Below are 16,976 nucleotides of genomic sequence, written 5' to 3' on the forward strand. Positions count from 1 at the left end.
AAATCATGGTAGGTTCTGGGCTGAGGCCTGTACTGTGCTAGAAACCCTTGACCTGGAATTAAGGATGGAGATGCTCACCTGATACTTTCCGTCATGTGGGTGGATCTGAGCACCATTTGTTATGTTTTCTTTTTTTTTTTTTATAAATTTTTTTATTTCATTCAATATATTTTTTATTTACATTTCAAATGATTTCCCCTTTTCTGGTCCCCCACTCCCCGAAAGTCACATAAGCCCCCTTCCCTCCCCCTATTCTCCCACCTACCCCTTCCCACTTCCCTGTTCTGGTTTTGCCTTATACTGCTGCACTGAGTCTTTCCATAACCAGGGACCACTCCTCTGTTCTTCTTGTACCTCATTTGATGTGTGGATTATGTTTTGGGTATTCCAGTTTTCCAGGCTAATATCAACTTATTAGTGAGTGCATACCATGATTGATCTTTTGAGACTAGGTTACCTCACTTAGTATGATGTTCTCCAGCTCCACCCATTGGCCTAAAAATTTCATGAATTCATTGTTTCTAATGGCTGAATAGTACTCCATTGTGTATATATACCCTATATCATATAGAGGGCTAATATCCAATATATACAAAGAACTCAAGAAGTTAAACCCCAGAAAACCAAATAACCCTATTAAAAAATGAGGTACAGAGTTAAACAAAGAAGTCTCACCTGAAGAACTTCGGATGGCGGAGAAACATCTTAAAAAATGCTCAACTTCATTAGTCATCAGGGAAATGCAAATCAAAACATCCCTGAGATTTCACCTTACACCAGTCAGAATGGCTAAGATTGTTATGTTTTCTAAGCCTTGGTCTCTTGGTTCATGAGATAGAAGGCAGTGATTCTCACTGGTGGCTCACAAGCTGGGGAGTGGCTTCCTTGCTTCCCGGTTAACTCATCTGCATTCGCTCTCTCACTTCATTTGTTCTTTATTCTGTGACTCTGACGACAGTCACTGATGACACCAAGCGTGACCACAAACTACCACCCAGCAGTACTACGCATCTTCAGTTATCCTACTGTGTAGCTAATGACTCCAGTGTCACCACTAACAACAACTGCACAGTTTATTCCCTGAATTCCAAAGCCTTCTGTGATAGTTATTATCTCCATTCATACCCGAGAATGAAAATGCTTGGATCAAGATGTAAGAACCTAACCACAGCGAATGGAGACTCAGCAGTGAGAGGTCGAGACTGTGCTAACACATGAACTGAGAGAAGTTCCTAACACTTGGGTCAACTTTCTCATAACTCTCTATAACTCTGACTACAGGGTGATCAGAAATCTCTGCCCTCCATGGGCAGCTACACTCACATCCAAATAGCACCCCCCCACACACACACACACCTACGCATAATTAAAAATAAATCTTAAGAAAAAACTTTCTAGAAGTCTAGTCCCTAGCTAGTGGTAGGCAAGAAAGTTAAACCATCTTCAAAGTTTAGGCACTTTACATGAAAGTAAAAATAAATCTTAAGAAAAAACTTTCTAGAAGTCTAGTCCCTAGCTAGTGGTAGGCAAGAAAGTTAAACCATCTTCAAAGTTTAGGCACTCCTTAAGTCTTTATACACAGTGTTTTCTGTCTATAAAGTAGCACACATTGAACGTAATCTTTTGGAAATGTAAGAGAGCGTAAATGAAACTTTTTCCCAAGAAGATAGGGTCATACCATGTTATATGACGGCTCATGCTATCTGCTGCTCAGGTACATGCTCCTGTGTGGGACTGCACAGACTTTTGGATCCTGAGCCAAGGGAGCAGGCACTGGGCTCTCAGTAACTGTCAACCTTGCTGTGTTCTGTTGCATGGTGAGCGCTTTGCTAGGCACTGTGGATACCAAGATGGATCACACACAATTCATGTCCTGGGCCAGGGAGAAAATACACTTAACTTTCCAGCATCTGCTCCATTTGTTTTCCTGGGTGAGAGAAGGAAATTAGAAGGTTAGCATGGACAGTGCCCTGTGAAGGAAGGCTCCAGGGGTTCTGCCCTGCTCTGTGCGACTGGGGATGATGTGAAAAATCCAGGTTCCTAGGTCAGGAAAATCTCGGGGCTTCCCAGTTCATGATCAGAGTTTTGTTTTGTTTTTTAATTTGACTTGGAGAGATTTGGCTTTGGGAGCTGAGGTGGGAAAAAGCAGAGGAGGACGCTGTGAGCTTTCCCCAAGGCCCTGAGGAGGAACTATGGAGGACTGAGCTTTCCCAGAGGTACCGGGGAGAGGCAGGCAGAACGTGATTATTTTCATTAGTGAAAATGAGCCTGAGCTCAGAAACCTACTGACCTGAAACAGCTACTGGAAATCAGATAGCTCTTCTCACTGTGTGTGTGCACATATATGAGTGTGCAGGATGTCCATTACTGAGTCTCTATGGGTATGTGTTTGTGCATGTTTGTGTGCATGCGTGCATGTGTCCATGCATGTGTGTGCAAGTATGTGTGTGTATAAGAAGGATACATGCGCTCATGTGTGCACAAAGATGTTATTGTGTCCCATAAGTTTATGTTGGTGTATGAGTGTGTATTTGTGAGTACACACACAATTGTCAGCATCCCTGTAGGTACGTTTCTGGACATATGTATGCTTACTGGTATAGATGGATATATATGTGTTGTATCTCCTTATACTCCTCTATGCATTTCATTACTTTACCAGTGCACTATATTTTGTGTGCTCATATCTCTGTACATATGTGTGTTGATGAATATATGTGCAGCATGCTTCTGTATCTTTCTATTCGTTAAGTGACAGTGTACAAATGTTTAGCCATGTACGTGCAAATACAGTCAAGTACAGCTGCTTGTATATGTCTGCACACTGTGTTTTTGTGTTAGCCTGTATGTCTATGTATCTTGCATGTGTGTATGTGTGTGCATGTATGTATGCATTTGTTTGTGTGTGTGCACTGAGGGTACAATTCTGTGTACATATGTGAAAGTATGTATATGTATATTGTATGCATGTACACAAGAATGAATGTGTATCCTTGAAAATGGATGTGCACTGTGTTCTTAGACATGCATCTGTCTGTGTGTGGCATGCCTACATGCTTGTGAATATATCTATGTGACCCTGCATATGTGCTAAGGAAGAAATCCAGCAGGGTGAATTCTTATTGATGCTGTGGGCTAAAACTAATGGATCTTATTTTACTGAAAATGTTAGTGAAATGTTACTGAAAAATGTATGAGTACATATAACCAAAACCTATATGGAATAATTAGAATATTAGTAATAAGTTAGTTATCTTCTGATTCCAAGGCCAACTTATAAAACTGGTAATTTTAGCCCCAGGGCCACACAGTGTGTCCAGGGCAGTGTGGGTGTGGAAAGGGATCCTTCTTTGCTGAGATGGGTGGTTTCTGTAAGCTGTCTTTACCATCTCCTCAGCCTTCGACTAGGCAGAGAAAGCGCTTCCTTTGTCTGTAGTTGTTTGCAACAGAAGCCTCATTACAGCCCAATTCTAATTGTCCTTATGAACACTGCAAACAAAACGAAGGGAGGGAAACTTACAGTAACAAACAGCATTTATCCCCAGCTTCAAACAGAGCTGACGAAATGATAAATATATTTTACAGTCCTTTCATTTTGATAAGGAGCCTAGAAACCTGACTCTTCCCAGGAGGTTCAGTCTCTGGGGCAGGGATAATTAAGTATTTGTGTTCATTATTCACACAGAGCTGAAGGGCTCTGCTGCCCCTCTCTCTCTCTCTCTCTCTCTCTCTCTCTCTCTCTCTCTCTCTCTCTCTCTCTCTCTCTCTCTCTCTCTCTCTCGTATTTCCATGCAGCCGGGCTTTTGCTCAAACACAGATTTTGTCTCTCTCTCTCTCTCTCTCTCTCTCTCTCTCTCTCTCGTATTTCCATGCAGCCGGGCTTTTGCTCAAACACAGATTTTGTGGGGAGCTGTGGATGTGTGTTGTTTGTGGTAGTAGTGATGTGTGTATATATATATGTGTATGCATATGTGTGTATATGTGTGTGTTATATTGTGTGCAGTGAATGTGTGTTTTATGTGTGTTTGTGTATATATTTGTGTTGTATGTTTGTGTCTGTGTATCTATGTACATGTCTGTGTATCTGTGTATGTGTGTGTTGTATGTATGTGTCTGTGTGTCTGTGTGTTTGTGTATCTGTGTGTATGTGTATATCCGTATATTTTTATGGGTGTACATGCTCATATGTCCACATATGAGTAGAGTTAGCCTAAGGTCCGCCTGGGTGTCATTTCTTGATCCCTCTTCACCTTCAGGTTTTGAAACTTTCCCTTAGTGAACTTGTGTTTGATCAGTTTGACTAGACTGGCTGACTAGTCTACCTGTCTCCACCCCACGGGCTGTGCTGGAGTTACAGGCATGCTCCACTGTGCCTGGCTTTTTGTGTGGATTCTGATGTTCTGAACTCAAGGCACCTTACCAAATAAGCCATCTTCCCAGTCCTCGGGCACAGCTTTGAAACTCATTTTCAATAAGATACTTTTTTTGTTGTTTGTTTTTTTGAGACAGGGTTTCTCTGTGTAGACCTGACTGTCCTGGAACTCACTCTGTAGACCAGGCTGGCCTCAAACTCAGAAATCTGCCTGCCTCTGCCTCCCAAGTGCTGGGATTACAGGCATGCACCACCAAGCCCGGCTCGACTTTATATGATATATATGATACTTTTAAAATGGAGTTTATTTTCATCTGTTCATTTAAGTATGTCTTAATAGAGAATAGAATCTTTAACATTTCATTAACAGATGATTATAAAAGCAAAAACACTAAGTGCAAATCCAAAGTCAAACATTACCAAGTTTTGAATGTCTGGCTTTTCACATCACCTCTGAAGCTTAGAAGGCTGTTTTTGCACACAGAGTTGGCAGGCCTACAAAAAGATCCCAAATAATTGCATGATAGACGCAGGCTATGTTGTCTACTCCAGTGGCGTGGCCAGCTTTTCGGGGTCAGAAATGCCTCCTTTGTCACTCAGTGAGGAACTGTGAGAACTTGATAGGAATACCTCCCACACTGTTGTAAGAGTGACCCACAGTAACGGAAGTCACATCTGTCACAAGACTGTTGTTGAAGTCAATAGACTGGGAAGAGTGAGCAGTAGTTAAAAAAAGAGTCTTGGTACTGATGGGTACTAAGCTTGCATTGTGTCCCTTGTAAAGTCTATAATACATTAGTATTAACTAATTATGCAGCAGGGGGAATGTCCTAGCCAATTGGAACAGAACTCGTGAGTGATAGTAGGTGCCCGAGAACTGGCTGAATGGTGGCATACAAGTGTGCATAGGAAGGCAGGTGTGTGGGGGCCAGAGGACTCTTTGTGCATAAGAAATGATGAAGAGAACAAATTAAAACTTCAGAGAAGTATTTTTTGCTTTTCTATTATTTTTATTATTATTATTTATTTACCTTTCAAATGTTACCCCCTTCCCAGTCTCTCCTGTGCAACCCCACCCCATTCCCTCACCCTCCCCTTGCCTCTATGAGGGTGCTCCCCTCACCACATACCTACTCCAGTAACATCTCCCTACACTGGGGCATCAAGCTTCCACAGGACCAAGGGCCTCCCTTCCCACTATGACAGATGAGGCAGTCCTCTGTTATATATGTAGTGGGAGCCATGGACCAGCCCATGTATACTCTTTGGTGGGTGGTTTAGTCCCTGGGAGCTCTGAGGGGTCTGCTTAGTTGAAATAGTTCTTCCTATGGAGCTGAAATTCCCTCCAGCTCCTTCAATTCTTCTCCTAACTCTTCTATTGGGGACCCTGGGCTCAGTATGATGCTTGACCAAATCTGCATCTGTCTTATTCAGGTGCTGGGAGGATAGCTATACCAGGCTCCTGTCTGCAAGTACTATAAGCACAATCAATAGTGACAGGGTTTGGTGTCTGTGGGTGGGATGGATGCCAAGGTGAGAGGTCCTTTGTATGGCCTTTTCTTCAGTCTGTTCCATTGTTTGTCCCTGCATTTCTTTTAGACAGCAAAAAATCTGGATTAAACATTTTGAGAAGGGTGGGTGGCCCCATCCCTCAACTGGGGCCCATGTCTACCTACTGGAAGTGGTCTCTTCAGGTTCTTTCTCCCCGCTGTTGGGTATTTGGGCTAGTGTCATTCCCAATGGGTCCTGGGAGCCTCTCCCATCCCTGGGATCTGGGACTATCTTGTGCCCACCTGTTCCCATCCTCTGGCTGCTACATATTTCTAATCATTCTCCTGAGCCTCTGGACTTCTCCCCTTGTCTCTTACCATACCTGACCCCCCTTTCCTTCTCCCTCCCCTCTTCCACCCAAGTCACTAATTCTGCACAGAGAGAACACTGTCACAAAAGCAAGGGCAGAGAGAGTCATTTAAAATTACTATCAGCACAATTGGAAACTGTTCACTTCTGCCTGGGTACATTATTCTTTATCAAGGTTCTGATTTATGACCACAGATTACTTAGATGGGAAAAGATATGACATTCAGAGGAAATGGCTATAAGAGTTCCAAATAGTCTAGGAGCAAGAAGAATCCACTGGGACAGTAACTCATCCTTTACTGCTGAGAACCCATCAAAGGTAACTGCTGCTTTTCACTGTAGAGACACAGTGCGAGTCTGTGACACATGGGCCAAGAAGTCATCTCTTCTGAGTTTGCAACATGAACTCTTGGATATAGAATCATGGTATTACTGAATGTTAGAGTTCGGAGAAGCTTTATGTGTGAACACATTACACATTTTAGGAATTCTTTAAATTTCTGATGTGGAGACAGACTTAACAAAAGTTAGCTAACACTCACTCTCCTGGGCAGTGGCTGAGATGTGTGATAAAAGGTCTCCTGGAAGTTGATTAGTTCTCCTTAGGTAATCAACAAATCTGATTCTGTTTTTTTTGTTTTGTTTTTTGTTTTGTTTTTTTTTTTAGTAGTAATACATTTATGCAAATTCCAAACATGAACAGAAAGTACTCATATCTTCTGAGCTGGTTTCTCCACAACCAACAAATTTCATGCTTTCCACCATTCAATATTGGGAGTTGGCACAGTTATTCTGAGATTGAATCAATCACACTCTTTTTGTTTGTTTGTCTTTTGTTTTTATTAAATACCAAGAAATGGTGGTCAGGTTGAAGAAAATCCAATCCAAGATGGGGTTGTACAAAAACAGACTTATCAAATTTCTTCGATTAACTCTTATTCTGAGACATTCAACTGTGAATTTTCACAAAGTAACCCATTTTTATTTTACTGATGTAATATACTGCCAAACGATGTGCTCAAGTTAACTTCCAAGATGCAGTTTCAACCTCTTCCATGACACCTGAGCACACAGACCAGTGAGGACAGTCATTCTTCTACAGCAGCCCAAACAGATAGGTGGCCACACAGGGATAAGTGCTATGGAAACAGGTCAATTATATCTGTGATGATATTTTTATTTATGCAGTTTAAATAAATTAGCACATCTTGGGCTACTGTAGGGTCAGGCAGAAGGTTTAGGTCTAAATAAACAACCTCCCCTAGCGTCAGAAGCTGTCACTCATCCCCTTTCATGTGTCTTTCGTTGTTTATTTTTTTAACCTAAGTTTTGTTTCTTACTGTGAAAGCCTCTAAAAGCACTTATGTAAGCCAGGCAGATCCACAGTCCTTAGTGTCACCACTGTCCTTGTGCTGTGAAGTATCTCTGTGGTTACAAAAGGCACGGCTTCATCTTCCCTTGCACTCAGTCCAACCCATCGACCATGAGAGTCTTGGTAACTAATGTTGCTTCAAGTCAGAGTTCAGCCCAGAACACCACTTTTCTACAGGCCTTAGTCAGTTTTCAGTTCTTAAACAATTACTTAGGTCTAAGAAAGTTCCCCTTAAGGAAGAACTTAGCAGCACTATTGAAAAATAATACAAGAATTGTTTTCCTCATTTTCCACCAAAAGTACTATCAGCCATTTACCTAGAAGAAGAAACTCTTAATATTTTGAATATTATTAGATGCTACTTCTGACCTGCCATTCAGAAGTCAAAGGGTCGAACAACTTGATGGCTCAAATACAAAAGGTCAGACATCACCAGATATCTCTGATGACTGGTTCAATGAATCATGGGTATGCTCTCTGGTCACACATTCTCTAAATGTATAATTAATATGTCTATGCCTGGCATTGCCAGGAGAATATGATAACATATCTCAGACCATTTGACTCCTAACTCTTTGTTGATATCTCATGTTCCTGACTCTCCATCAGGAAACTTGTCTACTTTCTGATCTGTTTTCACTGAGTAGATATTATGCAAACTTTATGCTTCTTAAATTAAGATATTGTCATCATTATCTTAAAATAATGTGATATACTTCAGAATATCAAGTTGATGAAGAATTGGGAGAATTGTAACAGGACAAAGAACAGAAGGCTTCCCTGACCTGGGAATCGACAATCATTATTATGTTGTTGGACTTCCTGTTATTGATTTATTACTCTCCAAATTCATAGCCCCACCAAAATGAAAATTATAATAGAGGAGGAACAGCGGAGTGTAAGTCTGTCTTGGTCTACTCATGTTGCTATTAGTGGTGATTTGAATGATGATGATCCCCCATCACATAGACTCATGATTTTATATACTTGGTTTCTAGTTGCTGACCCTGTTTATAGAGGTTTAGGAGGTATGACCGTGCTGGGTAAGTATGTCACTGGTGGGGAGACTTTGAGAGCCTAAGGTATATAACCTTACTCCCAGTTCACTCTCTTTGCTTCCTTGTTATAATTCAAGATGTAATCTAAAAGCTTGCTGCCCCAACTACTATGCTTACTACTGTGCTTGCCTCTTTCTGTGACAGTTATGGACTCTTATTCCTGCAGAAACATAAGCCCAAATAAACCATCCCTTTTTAAAGTTGTTTTGATCATGGTGTTTCATACGGCAATAGAAAAATAACAAATATACCATAAACTGCAAACATTCATTTCTCTAGTTCTGGGGGCTGGGAATTCCAACACCAAGGTGAGACAGCACATCCTATGTCTGACCAGATCTGGTTTTTCACAGCAGTGCCTGACTGCTACATCTATACAAGGTATGCTTCCTATGCTCTGGACTACTTGCTTCCTGACCCTACCTGCCTTTGGGGGTTGTAGGTGAAGTGGTGCAGAATCCATGACACAGAATCCACGACAGAGTTTCTCCATGTGAGAAACATGGCAGCAAGTTTACCTGAATGCAGCTACAAGCTCCTTTAATACTTTCCACCCATTGGTCCCAAGAAAGCATCTGTTCTAGACAGCAGTTCCCAGTTAGCTGGCATTGCCTGTACCAGCAATCGTTGGTCTCTCAGGCAGCCCTCAATTAGGTCCTCCTGCAGGAGATACCTTTGTGGGTGCAGGAGACCCGTCCTCTCCCCCAGTGTTTACATGGAGATGACCCCTGCTATTTCTCCTACAAATATGGATGGGGCAAAGGTGGTCTAAGTACTCAGGAGGCTGAAGCAGGAGGACTGAAAATTTGAGGCCAGCGGAGAAAGATGAACAAAGTGACGAAGAACAAGTGTCACTAGGATGCTGCCTGCTCCGAGCAGGGGAGCTTGATCCTGGGATCTCAAGTTACTATGTAGCAAATGCATACTACCAAAAAGTGGGTTTTGTCATAACAATCAAGTAAGAAGGATGATCAGGAGCAATAGCAACCTGTCACTGGGATGGAAATGGCAAACTTGAGGTTGTATTTAGTAGGTTCAAAGGCCATCACTGAGTGTCATGAATATGTGGTTTAGATCCCCACACTGGTCACTTCTAATATATTCCCCTTTCCCTGTCTTGCAACTCACAGTATGACCTCACAGGGAAGAAGGTATATCCCCTTTCACATAACGAAATAAAAAGTCCACAAGTGGTATAGAAATGAATTGGCTATGCATGTTGATGGGGTTGGACAAGGGGATGCCACCATGCCATCTCCCTTTATGGATGAATATATACATAGAATTAAAGCGTAAAGGTCAAAACAAGAAATACCATATTAGGCGGAGTAATTGAGTCTGATTACTGTTGAGAGCTGGTACTGCCATCAGACATTTGCAACTAGGAATTCTTCTGAGACTGGGGAAGCCCACAGAGTATGTCTTCCTGCATCAACACGTGGTGATAAAAGCAAATAAACATTGTTAACAACCATGGCCCCCAGAGGATTAAAACAACCAAAAGGTTTTTCACATTATACAAGCAATCCAAACTCAAAGAAGATCCTAATTAGGTGCTAGAGTAGGAAGACAAACTACTAAAGTGTGTTAAGTTGCAGTAGCTCAGACTAATATGGTACAAGTCAGTTGTGCATATCCAACATTGTGAAGAGCCTTTGGTAGGTTCAATATGAGAAGCTGGTAGGTCTCTGCAGCATAAGGGGCATGTCATTCTAAACTCTCACTTGCTCTGAATCAGATCCTTTCTACCCATCTTTTGATCCCAGCTACTCTGTTGATACTTTCGAGTTAAATTATAAGGATTAAATATCTCTCATTTCTGCTGAGAAGTTTTACAATTATGTGTTAACCAAATCCACTCAGGTTTCAAATGCTCGGGGAAGCCTGCAAACATATTAGAACCCTTGAGTCAGAGTTTAGGAGCTAATGGATAAACAATTCTCTTTCTACTGAAGCAGAGAATTCTAAGGCCCATTCTTCAGCAACTGAATAGAAACAAACTCAGGAAACTCCCATAGGAATAAGTTTGATTCAACCCCCCAAAATTGTCTTTTATTCCTTCTCCTTTCACTATTCCTCCTATTTCTTGGATTCCATTTCCAAAATATCTCAAGTCAAAGTTTTGCTTTGATCTCATCATTGTGGATTGACCATAGTAATAGATGCTGCCTGATGTAATTTCTTTCTTCTCTGTGTGTTCTCTCTTTGACATGGTAGATACCCAGGCATTTCACACTTATGTGTTCTTGTCATTATGATGCTCAGACTTTCCAGCATTACATGTGGATTGTACTCTGTTCATTTGAGTTTATTTCAATCTGAGTGCAGTGATTTTCTCTACCTTTCTGACCCATGTCAATTTACATAGCTGGGTCTGGATAGCTATGTAAATTGTAGAGTCATTTTTGAAAGGAAAATAAATAATATTACCATACTTTTCCTTCATTATTCATTCCCAGATGTCAACAGAAAATGCACAGCCTTTTAAAAAGGAAACATGTGTATATGCAAATATACACCCAAGTATTTCATAATTTAGTGTATAATATTCTTGATAAATGTATAGATAATGTGAGAATCTTAATTGATCACTAATTTGAATAATCAGCTTAACCTTGCTTCCAGTTTGATCACTGGAGTTCCACAAAGAGAGTCGACCCTCCATAAATAATTGTGCTGAATTGATTGTTCAGGAAGATTTCATTTTATTCTAGACAAATTTGCATTCATTCTAAATCAGTGACTAGCAATATAAAAGAGCTACTACTTGATTTTCAGTTTCAATTAGAATTCAGAAAAATCAAAGCACTAAGTTCATGTCACTTTCAGTACTGATTAATAAGGTAATAATATTACTTAAATGGTATGCCAATGAAAGAAAAGCTTACTCTCCAATTTCTTCCTGAACTGTACACACATTTCTATAGCATGTGTAATGGTGTGTGTGGGGAAATCAATCTCATCCAATTAAGGCCCCTTCACTAGTACCCTTCAAGTGATGAATACCAGACTGTGTTACAAATGACTGATAAAATTAATGCTGAAAAATTTGAACAAGAATGTAAGTCAATTGGAGTGACTCAAGTTCAGATTTTTAAGTATAAAATTGAAGAAAAACATCACAAAATGAGCCTCAAGGAGATATTACAGGAAGATGTTTTGAGGCAATATATTCATTACCATTGGGATTGACGGCACATCATGCTATATTTTACTATTCAGACTGTCCATGGTAAAGAAAAAAATGTAGTTATTTGTTTAAAAATTCAAACTCCGAGACATTTACAGCATCAAAAAAGCTCCTTAGACTGGGGGTTTCCAACCTGGGGGTTGTGACCCCTTTGGAGAGTTCAACAATCATTTCATAGGGGTCACCTGATATTATTGCAAAAAACAGATTTATATTATAATTCATAATGGTAGCAAACTTACAGTCCTGAAGTAGCAGTAGAAATAATTTTATTGTTTGGAGTCATCACACCATGAAGAACCGTATTAAAGGGTTGTAACATATGGGCGACTGAGAGTCCCTGCCAAAGACACATGTTAAATAGAAACCTGTTTCACAAAGGAAGTAATTATGCAACTATGTACTAAGATTTATCATGCTCCATAGTTTTTCTAATAGATTTGTTTTAAGTCAGAGATTTGAAGTCTGTTTTGTCTTATCTCTATCATAGACACTTTCCATGTACATACACGCATCATATCTTATGGGTATCAATGCTCAATTATTAAACTACTGAATGCCTAGCCTTACATCTATAACCACAGTCAGATATTGCTTATAAAAAAATCAGCTAAAATAAATTAAACATTTTTAGTTAAAGATAACATTTCTTTCCTCTCACTAACACTGTAAAATGATTTAATGTTCTCAGTGTTATGAAATGTCTTTGTTCTTTATTTTTTCAAATATTAGTCTCCTACATTATTTAAATGCCAAGAAACCCTCAACAGATATGTATGCAATGCCCATATATGAAAAAATTTTTCTTTTGGTAAAACTTTTTAAATTTCTAATTATTGAAATACCTTAAAAAGGTTTCTAAGCATATTAAAAGAAATATTGTTTCAGTTATATTATTATTGCTGAATAAATAGAAACTTTAATAAAAATAAAGCAAAATATTAGTTGTTTGAATGTTTATTTCCAGATGAATCTGAAGTTATGGAGCACTGCAAAGATAACTTGTCAATCTCCCAGTGCTCATGGAGAGGACAATGTATTGAAGGCAGTTCCAATAAAGGGAAGGACTTCTACACCTATAGTCATGGTATTTCTACGTAAAGGAAATTAAATTTGGACTGTTCCCCCCAACTATGTAATTTCTCCTCTTGCTTCTGTGGGCACTTCATTGACTGAAGAAACAATTCCATGTTGCCCATATACACAGACGAATCAAGGACTTAGAAACCAGTCTCAACTTGAGAGTATATGGAAACTATGGATAAGAAAATCAGCATAGTCAGGAAGTGCTCCCAGGAAAGATAGGGTGTAGGCAGCTATGCATTGCATTAGTGTTGAGAGAGAGAGAGAGAGAGAGAGAGAGAGAGAGAGAGAGAGAGAGCAGCCTGGATGTTTCGGTAGAGCTAGGTTTGGTGAGATGGGAGGGGTGCCTCAGCTGGCTCATGGTGAGGCATCCCTTCCCCCTGGGCTAGCTGCCATATGACAGGAATAGTATGGAATAGAGTTTATTATTTGGGGCGTGGGAAAAGGAGTTGGGAAGGGAGGAGATAGAAACGGAGGAGGTGGATGGGGGGGGCAGGAGGAGAGGGGAGAGGATGGGAGGGGAGGTAAGGGGAAGCCAGCCAGGAACAGTGGAGAGAGAAGGGGAGGGGGAAGGGGAGAAAGGAGTCAGGGAGAGAAGGGCTGAGAGTAAGGGAGTAAGAGAGAGGAGGGGCAAGCAGCTCCTTTTACAGCAAGTCAGGCATACCTGGCTGTGGCCAGGTAACTGTGGGTCAAAGTCTAGAAGGTCATTTAGACTCTCAGGGCCAAACGAATTGAGTCTGGTGCCACTTGCTTGTAGTCCCAGTACTTTAGAGGTAAAGGTGGGGGATTGAAGTCACCTTTGGCTACTTAGGAAGTTGGAGGCTACCCTGGGGTTTATGAAACCCTGTCTCAGAGGGAAAAAACTATCACCTGAAAGAGGGTGGTTTACTCCAAAGTTTCTGTGTTGGTCCAGTCCTCTACCAAGAGAAGGAAGTGTTCAATTCTAAACCCAATTGTTACTGTTCAATTTAAGACACAAACAGGATAAAGAGGAAAACCACATCAACACCAGAGCAAATAATCAGGATGGAATGAAGGAGAAATGGCCCTGTAGAAATGAAAGCGGAGAGTGGGTACTGCATGGTAGGCTCCCCTTTCTCCCAAGGGCATTGTGATCCCCAGTTAAGCAGTAGAGCAGCTCCAGTGCAGCTGCAGGTGTGCCGATGACTGGCTGTACCTCATCCTGGCAAATATCTAGAGGGAAGGGTCTCAACTCCATTGGTTACATTCGCCCCAAGGGCATCGATATTCCAATAGGACCATACTTAAGGGGACTCAGCGGTTGTCTGGAGTCTGCTCACTAGCTTTCAGAGGAAACTGGCCCATAGTGGAGTAGAAGGCTGCGGGGTACTGCAGTCCTGTGATTGGAAACTTCGCCAGCTGCTAGCAAACACCTCATATTTAGCAGCATCGGAATGAATGACCACAAAGGGTTTCATATGCAAATGGAAGACACTTTAGCCAACTAGGTGTACCTACCTGTTCAGAAGGGAAAGCAAAACAAAGTGAGCGGAAACTAGAAATCCCTAACCTTCCAGCTCTTTTTTCTTCTGAAAATATATTCTTGTCTGTCATTCTTTTTAAAAAAAAAAAAAAAACCTGATTAAATTGCCCTATTTTGGCAAAGTTTGCTAAATCCTAACCTAGCAGAGGCCAGTAGACCAAATGCCTGAGGGGAATAATAATAAGAAGGAAACGTTGACTGCTACTGTATGTGCAAATATTTTAGGTTTCAAAAAAAAATACTGATGATGGAAAATTCCATTGTCTAGAGACTTCCTGAGTCACCATTTCTAAACCACTCACCGATGGATGGTAAATTCTTCCTCAGAGGCACACAGGACTTCTCTAACTCCCCTCATCTGAGACTATAATTCTGCAGATTTATGTATGGAACGTGGAGTAAACGGTCTAAATTCTAAGTACACCCTGTGCTCTGGTTAGTATGTCACACTGCCTAGCTTTCTTTAACCTGTCCCTCTCTGAAGAAGTTCAGACTCCCAGAGTATAATTTGATCCAACAATTAAAAGGTTAATTTTGTCCAGTATAATTTTCTCAGAGGCCTTTTGGCAATTGGATGTACAATGTGCCTTGGTAATTATCAATGATTATGAATACCAGACTACTCTCTAATTCTCTCTGTTCCATTTATTAATGGGATAAGTAGATAAAATGGAAACTTTCAGTCCATGAGCAGTTAGTTCACTTACCACCCATCATCATCAGGCCCTCACTCAAATCCTAAGGGGGGAGGGGGCTTTTGGTTAGCCCAGGATTCCCCTGCTGGGTACTGGCTTTAGCAATTTGTTCCAGCACCACCAATGCTGTGTAATGCAGTAGCTGGTACCCGGAAGTGAGAAGCAGCCATAATAAAAGCCAACATAGACTCATTATGCAAAGGAAATTCATTCCACTGGCTTACTTCAGAGGGGGCAGCATGCAGGAAGAGCTGAGGGCTTGGGCAATGGTGAGGGAAGGAAACTGCACGTGCTCCTCCGTGCTCCTCCCTTGTTTTCCAGATTCCAGGAACTTGATGGGTTGGATATGAGAACAAAAGGGAGCATGAGTGAGCCAGAGATCTCAGCATGTTTTAATGGTGGAAGATTTGTGCTGGTACTTGGGGGATGGTAAGGTCATCTGCTGCCTATGGGACAACCTGAGGTCTATCTCCATGGTCCACACAGAAGGGGAGAACCTTCTCCAGCCTGCAAGTTGTCCTGTTCAATCTGTTTGTCATGATCCATGTGTACGTGCACACACACAAATGCCCACATACATATACACACATATGCATGCACTCACACACATGTGCACACACACACACACTCCTGTGCACACATACACAATAAATAAATAAAAACCTTAATTTTAAATATTCCTACCAGTTTCAAAAAAACGTAAAATTGACTTTGAAAACAACCAGTTAATCTTTTTGGTAGAATCAAGGGTTCAGGCCAAGTAACTGGAGTTGGCTGTCCAGTGGGTTGCTAGACTTACTACGTCAGAGAAACATTCATCTTGGAAAGCTACATCTTCGTTAGTTACAGTTGCTGTCCAATGGAAGGAAACTCGATTCCAGTGAAAAAGCTTTGCTTTGGACCAGTGAGATGGGTCCGTGAGTAATGTGCTTACTGTCCGAGCCTGATGCCCAGAGTGTAAGCCCAGAACACATTCAAAGGTGTAAGGAGAGAACAAACACCTCAAAGTAGCCTTCTGGCATCCACATGAACACTGTGGCCACGCACCACACACCACACACACACCACACACACACACATGCACACACACACACACACACACACACACATGTGCACACAATCTTGTGGAGCCATGACGCATCAGGTAAGAGTATTTCTTGCTCTTGCAGAGGACCTGCACCTTTGCCAATTCCAACCACACTCTTAGTGACTCAACTCTTTTGTACCTTCATTTCTACCTTCATTTCTTTCAGTAAGACTCCTTCTGGCTTCTTCAGGCACCAGGTACATGGTGTAGTGCATTTATACACACACACACACACACACACACACACAGACATATATATATATGCATACGTACATATATTCATGCATACATACATTACATACATATATACAATGCATACATACATATATGCATACATACATACATATATACATGCATACATAGGTAAGCATTTATACACATAAAATAAAAATAAATAGTTTTGAATTATGAGCTGGGGAGCTATACTTCAAAGCCAAAAGCACACCAAGAAGAAGACCCAGGTAACAGAAAGCACTTTTGACACTTGCATTGCCAGGTTTCAGAAGTACTCTCAATCACAGATTGCCATGCATCTCCTATCTCCCTTTTTCATGTGAGGATATCACTTGTGATGCTGCTGCTGAGTTGGCATGGTGACAGGGGAAGAGGAAGAACATAGGGCAAATGGCTTATCTTCTTGCTAGTAGTTCTTCAGCTCAAGTATCATGGGTGGGTAATTTTGATATGTTCATTGAGGATACTTCACAACAATGGAGAATAAAAGTGGCTGAAGCAAGCAGGGTAACTTAGTTACG

Source organism: Apodemus sylvaticus, chromosome 13 (genome assembly GCF_947179515.1).
Source record: "Apodemus sylvaticus chromosome 13, mApoSyl1.1, whole genome shotgun sequence".
Lineage (NCBI taxonomy): Eukaryota > Metazoa > Chordata > Mammalia > Rodentia > Muridae > Apodemus > Apodemus sylvaticus.